This window comes from Empidonax traillii, unplaced genomic scaffold (assembly GCF_003031625.1).
Source record: "Empidonax traillii isolate 1590-97213 ecotype Southwest subspecies unplaced genomic scaffold, ASM303162v1 scaffold1680:size74697, whole genome shotgun sequence".
Classification (NCBI taxonomy): Eukaryota; Metazoa; Chordata; class Aves; order Passeriformes; family Tyrannidae; genus Empidonax; species Empidonax traillii.
In genome coordinates, this window is record NW_020956873.1 from 8,574 (window position 1) to 19,790 (window position 11,217).

General features: G+C 37.8%; 1 long non-coding RNA gene across 1 annotated transcript in view; it reads left to right on the top strand.

Moving 5' to 3' along the window:
• Positions 1–4,248, top strand: part of LOC114070761 — a 6,171-nt gene extending 1,923 nt beyond the window's left edge. The window contains exons 2-3 of the long non-coding RNA XR_003573963.1: positions 3,166–3,243; positions 3,623–4,248. This is a non-coding gene — a long non-coding RNA (uncharacterized LOC114070761). The remainder of the gene's footprint in view (positions 1–3,165; positions 3,244–3,622) is intronic.
• Positions 4,249–11,217: the final 6,969 nt, after the last annotated feature.

Sequence of the window (11,217 nt, forward strand, 5' to 3'; positions counted from 1 at the left end):
TGCTTGGGTATGAGAAATTTGTCAGGGAAAGCAGATAACTGCAATTGGAGTTAGAAGTGTTGATGAGTTGAATTATTTTTCAAGATTCAAATTTAAATTAAAATCTAACCCTATTCCCTGCTTTTGTCTAAGTAACATTATAATTCAAGTAAAAAGAAATTAGACTATATATCTGAGTTTGACTAATAGGATTAACTTTTATATCATTTAATCTCTCAATTAGCATATTTTAAGACCAATTCTGTATTCTATGGCACTCACGTTCCCTTTAAACTTTAAATTTTTCAGGTTTGTTAAGTCTGTATTCGACAAAACCTCCTGCATGGAGGAAAAAGTAGTAAAATCAAAGAAAGCATACCTTGAGGGTATTCAAATTAACTGTGCCTTGCCAGATAATGCTCCTCATTGTAAAATTAAGCAGACAATGGTTTTCTCAGCCTTATCTTGCTTCTAAACACGTCCCCACTATAAATTCACTTTTCTACTGAAAATTTGGCATTATGTAATATTCATAATACCATTGTGTTCACATTTAAAAACAAAAGATAAATCCAGGATTCACACTCATCCACAACATACTGTGCTTGCAGGGTCTGTTGAAGGAATGGCTTTGGCAGCAAATTTACCAAAAAAATATTGTGAGGACAAGCACATCTCCAGGCAAGGAACTCATAAATAGTGTGGTATTTACCCCAGTCAGAAACAGAACCTCCAGTGTAATTAAAAAACTTCAAATACAGGCAGATGTGTTCTCTTTACAAGTGAGACTTTTATGATATATTTTTTTTTGTCTGTAAAAATCTGAGGCCATTGTTGGAGAATAAAACATCCCAGTTTGTCAGCGTCCCCTTCCCTTTAAATACCACAAGAGATTCAATAATGGAAGTGGGAAAATGTTCTTGTAAATTGAAGGCTTGATTAAAGGGAAGCAGTAACATTTTCAAAGAGAGCTAAAGCACTGAATATGTTTTTTGCAACTGTTCCAATTAGTCTAAGGTTCATTCTTGACCCCTTTTCATCAGTGTGGTTTGCTCACACTGATGACTACAGTAATTTTCCTGCTTGTTTGTTTAAACTGAAACTTTTTTCTTGATCTTATACAACTGATCTTATACATGACAATCTTATCCATCTGAACAGAAGCTAACATGGGCATAAAAATAGTGCAGCTGATGACATTGGGATTAGCAACCTCTTCCCGCCTTTTTTTATAGTTGTTATTATTTGTTTCTCACATTAATATATAAATATTTAGAGATAGGGAAGAATTCAAATTAGTCAGTTTTGAGAATTGAACTAAAAACATCTCTCTACACAATCACCCTTCATATGGTGACATTAGAGATGGCACCTACAGTTCTGAAAGAAGCAGAAAAAATTTATTTTCCCAAAGGATCCTGTTACTTCAGTAATGCAAAGCTGTAATTTGTACCTGTGAGGACTATTGCTTTAAGAAAATTCCACACTTGGGAGGAGTTTTTATTGGATTTTTATCATTACTTGGTTATGGGTTTGTGTTTGTTTCTGGAGATTTTACAGCTGCTTAACTCCTAATGAAGGAAGAATAAGTCTGGAAGGTCAAGAACATATGACAGGTTCCAATTCGCCATTTGTTTAAGAAAAATAAATGAAGATGTGCTTAAAACTCTGTTGCTTAGAAACCTAATAATTCAGCAATATTTTCTCAGAACTTTGCAAAGATCCTCTGATTGTGTCTCTGATAAACAAAATGTGATTTATATTTTGGAGGAATTGCTGTACTAAAGATTAATTACAGAAGACCATGGAATATTACAGATATTAAGGCAAGACATAAAGCAAAATGGTTAGTTGCTGGTTTTAACTGATATTTTTCAGTCTATAATCCTACTGCAATTTTGCCTGTATGGTTTTATACCTGTTTACAGTAATTAATGTAGTTTACATTAGAATTAATACAAATTAATATTTACTGACAGATGGGATACAGACAGGTGAAATTATATCAGCAAATTTGGAAATTAGATATTTACCTGTCATGAAACTGGATGTGACCAGTAGTAGGTAGCCATAAGTAGGTAGGATATCCTGTTATACATAATCCGAAATTTGTCAAAGACCAAAAAAATATTAACTTCAGTTTTCTTTTAAAAGTTCCCATTATTTAGATTAATTTTATTTTATTAGGGGAATCTTGTCAATGCTACTTTTTCTTAGCCTTATTCAGAGGTGTTTGCCCTATAACCGGCTCCTGAAACTCTCTGCAGAACCAGAATTCTGCAGAGGTTTTTCCCCTGTATCATTTCCCTTTTCTGTCTTCCCAAAAGCTTTTGGGAGTTTATTTTGGCTTTTGCACCAGGATGCACTTTATTTCCTTTTCAAATCAAATATTTCTTACGAGTGTAACATCTAATTTAAAACTACCTATTTGTTGTTGCTGAAACACCCAACAATTTATAGCATGATTCTTTGTTCCCTGTTCTCATCTTAGCTTTCTTGCTCTTTGTCCTTGTGGAGTCTTTTCTGATAAATAAAAGTGATAGTGCTTTTATTTACTGCACTAATTTCCTGCAGTAAACAAACACTACTTGTTCATTAATCATTCAATGACAAATGGCACTGAGTATTGGAGCCAAACTTGCACATGTTCCTAAGCAACCACAGCATTCTCCTTCATTTTTCTCCCTCAGTTTCAATGGCAGGACTTTGATCACATTTTACTCTCCCACTGTTTTCACGAGGGAGTAATAACAGAAAAAGAGAAACCATCGCTATAACAAAATTTCAAAATAAATAAATTCTTAAAGCAACTTCCCTTCCCTAAATGAGGACCGTGGAGGTCATAAGAAGCTACATCATCTGAGTTTAACCACACCCCCAGTACACCGTGCTCTAAAGCAGGAGGAAGACTTGAAAAACTGCAGAGCTGTCCTATGAAAAGGCAGGTGCACACTTCACATACTTCTTGCTCTGCCTTTTAAACAGTTTTAAAATCTTCCTTTTAAACAGTGAGGGTTAAAGGTGGAGCTGCAGCAAATCCATGAGCAGATCTGATAAAACATGTCCTTGAATAAACTGGGAACCTACCTTGGCTGGTGACAACTACCATGACTAGTTTGTCAGCTGGCCTAACCAGTACTTTAGCAAAAAATATGAAGCAGTTACCTCTGGCTTTTGCATTGACAGGTTGCCAAGACGTGTTTGGGGAGTCACAATAATTCGACATCTCATTTGAAGGCAGCAGAAACAGAGACAAGCTCTCAGGTACTCTCTTTCTCAGTAACTGTTGGGGTTTAATTAAAAGGTCTCGTGAAGCATTGCGATTGCTTGAAGCATATTTGTACATTCTACCCTAAATTTTGTCTCAGAAGGCAGCTTTCCTAGTTCAGGCTTTGGCTGCATTTGATTGTTGAATATGATTCCTTTATTAGACATCAGAATCCTTTTCCAGGTGCAGCTGGAAATATAATATTCTGCTGTTGTAGTTGAAGACTGTTACATCAGTTTAACAGAAATACAGCCCTGTGTGCACTAATGCCATGGATTTTTAACATCCTTTTTTATTTGCTTATGTATATATATATATATATTTATTCATAAAGTATATGTAGTGTTTACACTGATGCTGTTTCCTCCTCCACAGAAGTTGCACAGCCTCCCACGGACTAAACCCGAAGACAAAAAATCACCTGAAAGAGATGAGAAAAAATCAGAAGAGCCTGTTAGTACAAAAGAAAAAAAACTCTAGGCACTACTAACCCACATTAAGAACGCCATTCACTTGCTTCCACCTTCAGATTCTTTTTAGTGCAAAGTCATGAAATGTACCGGGTTTCTAAAGCATGCATTTTTCACTATTTTATGAATGTTTGTAAATTAGTCTAGAATAGACCGATTAGTACCTTCCAGCCATAATCCAAAAGGGATGTTTGAAGAAACTCTTCAGAATACAGCCCAGTTTTTGAACTCTTGTTCTACACATAAGTATTTGCATAGTTTCTTTGTAAACAAAAGCCAATCTTAAGTATTTTCTCAGTCTGTTCTATTTCATGTACCTTTATGGCAGATTAGGTTTTTAAATTAAGATTAAAGGGGCAGCTGGGGAGGGGGGGAGAAATATCTGTGTAGCCATAGTTGAAGTACAACTCGTAAGTGCAGCTGTAAAAAGGGAACTGTGGATGGGGGGGGGAGGGAGGGGTCCATGTATTACCTTTCAGTAATACCATTTCAATTCTACTAATTTAAACAATAAAAGATGTTTATTTGTTTTTTTGTTGTTTGTTGTTGGGGTTTTTTTTTCCCTAACTGATATCACAATTTTTTTTTTTGTCCATTTTTTGAACACTGAAGCATTGGCAGAACTGGATTTTGAGGGGTGGAGATAAAGTTGAGTCAGGGGAGATTTATCTTAGATGTTGGGAAAAGATTTTTCACCCAGAGGGTGTTTGGGCACTGGAACAGGCTTCTCAGGGAAGTGGTCCCAGCACCAAGCCTGCCAGAATTTGGGAAGGTTCTGGACAGTGCTCTCTGGCACATGGGGTGACTCTTGGGGATGGTTCTGTGCACAGCTAAGAGTTGGACTCAGTGATCCTTGTGGGTCCCCTCCAACTCAGCATGGTCTGTGATTTTTCACCACAAGGCATCAAAGACAGAACAGGATTTCCTGGGTGAGTATTTTTCTGTTTTTCTATCATAAGTGGCAGTGGAATTTAAAATCTGCATACCAGCTAACTCAAAAATTCAATGTGAATTTGGGCAGGTAGAATTTGTCTTCAGTTAATCAGGTTTCTAATTTAGGTTCCTAAATTTAAAACCGAGAAAATACGAGATTTGCACTTTGGCTATCATTCTCTATTAACTTTACTGACTTGACTATTATTATGAATTTCCTATACTTTTTATTATTTATTATTATTTAACTTAACTGTTATTATAACTGGATGATCTTTAAGGTCACCCCAAGCAAACCAACTATCCTTCCCAAGGCAAAAATTGATAAGTACTGTTGATTAATAGATTGAATTAACACACACAAAATAATCCCCAAACTGAGCTCTCTTCGTCTTAATTTCGTTATGTTGCTAAGAAAAAGAGGCCAGGTAGTTTTAATTAAAAGTGCTTCTTAGTACTCAGCTAAATAATGTCTTTACAGACGTGATAAAATTTGTGATTGTAGAAATTATGGTTGTTCCATTATTAACAAAGTTAACACACTGAAATATATGAGCTTTAGCTGCTGATAAGCTGACCCATTTCTTAGTTTATTCATGTGCAGAGTGAAGCCATTATATGTTTTTGAGTAAAATCTAACAGTTTAAAGATAATCTTGCTATAGTGTCTCTTTCTGCAGATGAGACAGGCAAAGGCTCACTTGCAAGTAATGAAATTACACTGGTTTTACCTTATCCAGTGTAGATGAGATGACTGCCCTCTGCAAGAAATTCACAGATGACCCCAAATGTTCAGCTAAATTTAGTTCCAGATGGATCTTGTGCTCAGGGTATAATAACCTCAATATGACAGGACAAAGGGTACTGCATCAGAAATCAATGTTTCACTGCCAGTCCTTGGTGCACATGTGACAACTCTTTATAATGTCTGCTGGAAAAAAATCTGTATTTTAGCTCTGCATTTGTATCCCACAGTACACTGAAGGGGCTTGCTTACATCTTTCCACCCTTCTCACCTCCTAATGCACCTGGGCTCTAAAAAAAGGAGGTTGAAGCTGGGTTTATTTCATGCAGAAGATGTCAGATGTATTTTTATGTTATTCCTGAATCCAGGACATAACACATTTATCTGAAATAATGCAGTCAGTGTTTTTTTAAAACTGTTCAGTGACTTATGCATCTGTCTCCTTAATTTCCTCATTTCCTTCTCCGTCTTTCAAATGCCCTTTGAACTAGAAAAAAAGGTGTGCATAAAGAAAGAAATGCAATTCCTCTGGGAAATATAATTCTTTGTATTATTATGTAGGGAAAAATAACTCACTAACTCAGAAAAGCCTGCATAAGCAAAACAAAACAAAACCAAAAAAAAAAAAAAACCACCTTTTTATTTCCCTGGTTTTGCAAAGCCATGGATTCAAATTTTAGTAGCTGAATGAAGGACAGTAAAGGAGAGAAGGTGTAGTCAAGGACTCTGTGATCCTTTTTCCTTTTTTTCTTTTTTTTTGGTATCTGAAAGGAAAAATAATGAGTTTGGATTCATTTTATGGAGGTGTATTGCCTTTTGTTTACACCAGTGGAGGCAAAGAAAAGAATTTGGATAGTAACTTTTGAGGAAAAGTGTTTCTTTTGTCGATTGATATAGATCAAGTCCTTCTAGCACGCAGCCAGGCAAAGAAAATGCTAGTTAAAAGAAAAGTGTGTGTTGTGTCTTATAGCAGTTGGTAATGGTGTCACTGGCAGTTCAACTTCCTTTTCAAAATGCGCAGTTCTTAACAAGAACATTTTCTTACAAGTTTGTAAAGTGCTTTATTCCACATGGGAGTCAGACAGGACTTTTTCTTTTTTATAGCAAGCAAAAAAAGCATTAAAGATTCAACTAATCCTAGAATTAGATGCCTGTGAGGACAGTTTAATTCATGATGCCAAGGAGAGGTGGCTTGAATATTGCATCTATTAATGTTAATCTATTTACCATATTCCATGAAGCTAGAAGGATTATAGAAAGCAACTTTGGAACATGAGTGTAGATACACACCAGTTCTTTCTGGTGCAAGGCAGAAACTGGTTTTGATGGTTCTGTCTTTGCCTGGATGACAATTAGCAGAACTCTATATAAATTGCAGAGAAGGTACAGAGTTCTGTTGAGCTCAAAGATTGAATATGATTATACACAGCAACCTATAAACCAATATCAGACTGCAAAGTTAATAAGAAAAGTGTTTGTCAGAATGTAGTTCATCACTCACGCATAGGTCATCTTAAAATCCAGGTTTAAAACCGCTTAATTAAACGTTTAATAATTTTTTTTGGAAACTTGGGGTTTATTTTCTTCACTTTTGGTAAACCAGAAGCTCTACTTTTAATCATGTTGTGCTGTGTAATGAGCATGGAACACTTACAAGCGTGTCACAAATATGGCAAGAAACAAACTCCTACGTAAGATGTTTCATGATCAGAAGTTTTAATGCATCTACTTTAAGGAAAGTCATGGGTTTTGGCAAGTTTTTTGTGAATAAGACAGTTTCCTTCATAATTTATATACTGCATTACAGTTCTATTTGGCTATTTAAATATGCAAGCAAATAATATCATGCCAGGCATGTTTATATATTTATTTTCTGTATCTGCCTTGGGCTGGGCCATACCAGGTTATTGTAGTGATACTTTGAAGGTACCAGCAGTCACTGCAGCAGTCAGAGTGCTCTGTGGGCCAGCCTTCAGCCTTGACACAAAAGATAAATATCACTAAAACTGTATGTGCTTTTTCCATAACATAAAAAGGAAAAATATCCCTTTGCTTATTACCTGTAATGCCCCCAAATTTTCACTGAAATAACTGAACTTTTTAACTTATACTAACAGTCTAAACCTAACTCCTCTTGATGCACAGAGGTACTGTCTCTCCTTGTAAGGATTTTGCCTGGGAAACTGCTACTTCACTGAAAAAAAGAGGGATCAGGGAACAGTAAAAAAAAAAAAAAAAATCGGCAGAAAGTTGTCCAGAGTTTTTTTTTTTTTAGTAGAAAATGTTTTCTATATTTGATAACACAAATAGGATGATCCTTGGAGGTCCCTTCCAACTCAGAATACTCTGTTATTCTGTGACAAATGTGCAGGAAGCAGGAAGACTGAGTTACCTTCTCTCAAAATCTGATGGCTCTAGTCTTTACAAAGTACAACTCTCAGTTCATGAATGAAAGGCAATTTGGTTTCTGATATTTGCCCACAGAGCCCTGGGCACAGTGGGAGGTAAAAAATCTGCACATTGCATGTCTGACACTTGGGAAAGTTTTAAATCAAATGTTTCGTATATTTGCCTGCTTTTGCTGAGAAGTAAATCGATTTTGTGTTTGCCATGGTTTAACCCCGGCCAGCAAACAAGCACCTTACAGCCACTCACTCTCTCCCTCCCTCACCAGTGGGATCAGGGAGAGATTTGGAAGGGTAAAAGTGAAAAAACTCATGGGGTTAGGATAAAGACATTTTAATAGGGAAAACAAAAGCCTCACAAAAAAGCAAAGCAAAACAAGTAATTACCTCATTGCATCCCAACCCTTACCTACCCAAGACTTGCCCGCTGAAAAGGCAAGTTTCCAAATGTCCTTGGGAAAGCACTGGAGCCAAGTGATGCTTCAGCAATAACACAGTTGATGGGGGGACAAAAAGTGCCTCATGTTTGCTATACTTTGCCATCTCCCTGGTGCAAAAATACGTTTACTCATTCTAGTATGTCTTACTCTGAATAACAACCAGAAAAATCACTTTCATCACTGATAATGTATCTACTGTGCTTTTTATTCCTCTATGTCCTGACTGGCTGCAATGTCAGTTATCTCACAGACAGAATTATGGAGAGCCGGGCCTGCAGCTGATGCAGTTTGCAGTGTGTTCTGTCACTTCTTTCAAGTGGACACCGTGGTGTTTGCCCTCCCCAGGAACCCGGAGCAACTGCGTGTTGTTACACTCTGATCTCCCCATGTAGAGATTCAGCCACTGAACTCCTACCAAGGTTAATCAAAGTTTTGAAGGGAAAGGTTTGAAATACAGACATGCTAGAGGGAAACACGTTTCCTCAAAGGCTTAAATACGAGTCAGTGGCTGGAACTCTTCTCAGCTCCCGGTCTTTGTCCGGGTGATTTTTAAGTCACCAGAATAGGAGCTGGAGGGCTCGGGACACACAGCTGGTGAGTTAGGACCCTACCTCCAGCTGAAGACCCACAAATTGACCAGAAGTTGTTAGCCAGCAGAATGTGATCAGGCAAAATCACAGCAATAAACCGTTTAACAGCTCTAAGACATGCAACAGTGAGAAGGGAATTGAAAGTCGGATAAAAAGATGCTTTATGATCTGAGAGCATTTGCATAATCTTTTGAAAAAAAAGCTAGGCACTTTTCCATTTCAGGTTTGTTTGTTGGGTTTTGTTTTTTTCATTTGTTTGTCCAAGTAGGGTGAGTAGCGATAAAAATGAATTTTTAACAGATCTATTGCATCAGCCTGGTCTTAATTCGAAACAGCCCAGAAGAAGGCTATTAGCTAACTGCATGCCAGCAATTTCATACAGTTGTCTGCTTGTCATGCAAATAGTTTATTTAGATGCAAAGACACATTAGACTCCACTGATGGAAAAGGGAGAAATGGCACTTGCTTTGTGTTGTCCCTGTGTATGTGATCAGCATTTCAGTGTGTCTCCCTCAGTACGTCACATAGCAACACTGGAACAGGCAGCAAAAATGTGGGATTACACAAGCTGTGTATACAAAGGAGGCTGTATTTCTAATATAGTGGGTATTAGTGGTAGATGATGGACTGCAGAACAGATGCCTTTCACTCAGCAGTCCATTGTGCAAACAGCTGTTAACAAGACAAAGCATTTAATTTCACCTACTGTACTTTCAATTGTACTCCTACCATGCCGAGCACACGCAGATTTCAGTGTGACATTCAAAAGGAGGCCTCAGCTGCTTTATATAGTGCTTCATGATCCTCGATTTTCAGAAGGTCAGCTGAATGATATTACTTTTGAATTCCAGAAAAAATTACAGCTTATAGCTTTCCTTGGAACATGAATGGGTTTTCATTAAACCTTACACCTAAACTGCTTCTTGACCTTTCCTCAATATCACACCTATTATTTTTCTCTCGAAATGATGCTCAGACTTAAATGTTGATGCACCACTTTTATCTATTACTATTCCTCAGGATGACTTAATCATCCTTAAATCTCATGCAAAGGTCTTGCTCTGGCACAGAGCTGTTGATAGGATGTAAGATCCTCAATATAAGGGTGGGTCTGAGTGTCTTATCAGCACATATCCCCCAGAGTACTGCTCTCTATGTGCTAAACAGACCACAAAATGTTTCAGCTCCTTAAAAACACATACTACAATATTACTGATATTAGAGCAAGTTATTTCTGAAGGAAGCAGGTGAAAGCAGAAGTATTTTCCTTGACAAAGGTAAGCTTTTGGCAGGTGAGAATCGGGGAGGGGAGAAGGGAAAGCGCTTTAGAAAGGCCTTTCTGATATTTCTAAGTAAAATATATGTATATGGACACGAATAACAAACTCATCCTCTGTGTAAATGGACACTTGGGTGCCAAGCAGTAGAGAGATAACACAGATATCAGAGCTGATTTTTTCCCTGCTTTTCTGAATTGTTTGCAGAGTCTTGAACCGTTGCTCGTACCTTAAGATATTTAAGTTTGTATATCACTACAGCAAATTTTTCAACTTGAGAGTGGAAACTGCTAAGCAGGGAGAAAAGATACTTCAATTACTATAACCACAGCAGAGACTTTGTTAAATCTCAACAATCCACCAGAAAGGAAGTCCCAAGTGACTTGATTAGGAGAAAGGAAGGTGCCAGAAGAGACCAAGAAAAGCACTAATATTATCGTGGAGGTTTCTCATCAGAGCTTGACATGAACATCCTAGTTCTGGCCAGGACAGGGTTGATTTTTGCAGTAGCTGGAAGGGGGCAAGGCAAGTACCTGCTACCACTGTACAGGGGCAGGAGGAAGGGAGTCTCTTCTGAGGAAAAGTAGTATGTGCTGGTTACTAGTTAGCATCATCCTCCTGCTTCCTGAAGTATTTTGGTTTAACTGTTTTGTGGTTTGGAGTCACACACATCCGAGGGTCCGTACCACATCCTGAAAGTTAATTCTTTATGTCAACCTGGGTTTTTCTGAAGAGGTTCAGGCATTCATATTGTACTGTATCAGTCTCATTGGTTATGAAAGTGTGAAAACACGGGCTTGCAGTTCAAATTTTACTTATTTTGTCTGTCTCAGCTTAATTGCTTATCCTGAGATGAGCTCAGCTGGCTAGAGCACAGTAATAAGCAAGGCTGTGGGTTTGGTCCCCGGATTTTGTTATTGCACCAAGATAAATTTATCTTAAGGATCCAGACATCTGAGACCCTGCTGTGGGAAACTTAGGGCTGAGCCAGTAAGGAAACCCTTTCTGACTTGTATGAGTGTGGCGTGTGCAGGGAGCCAAGCAGGGCTCTCGGGGGCTCACTGGAGCCACCCACTGTGAAGGGAGCTCAGTCCCAGCTCTGGTGGGGAGA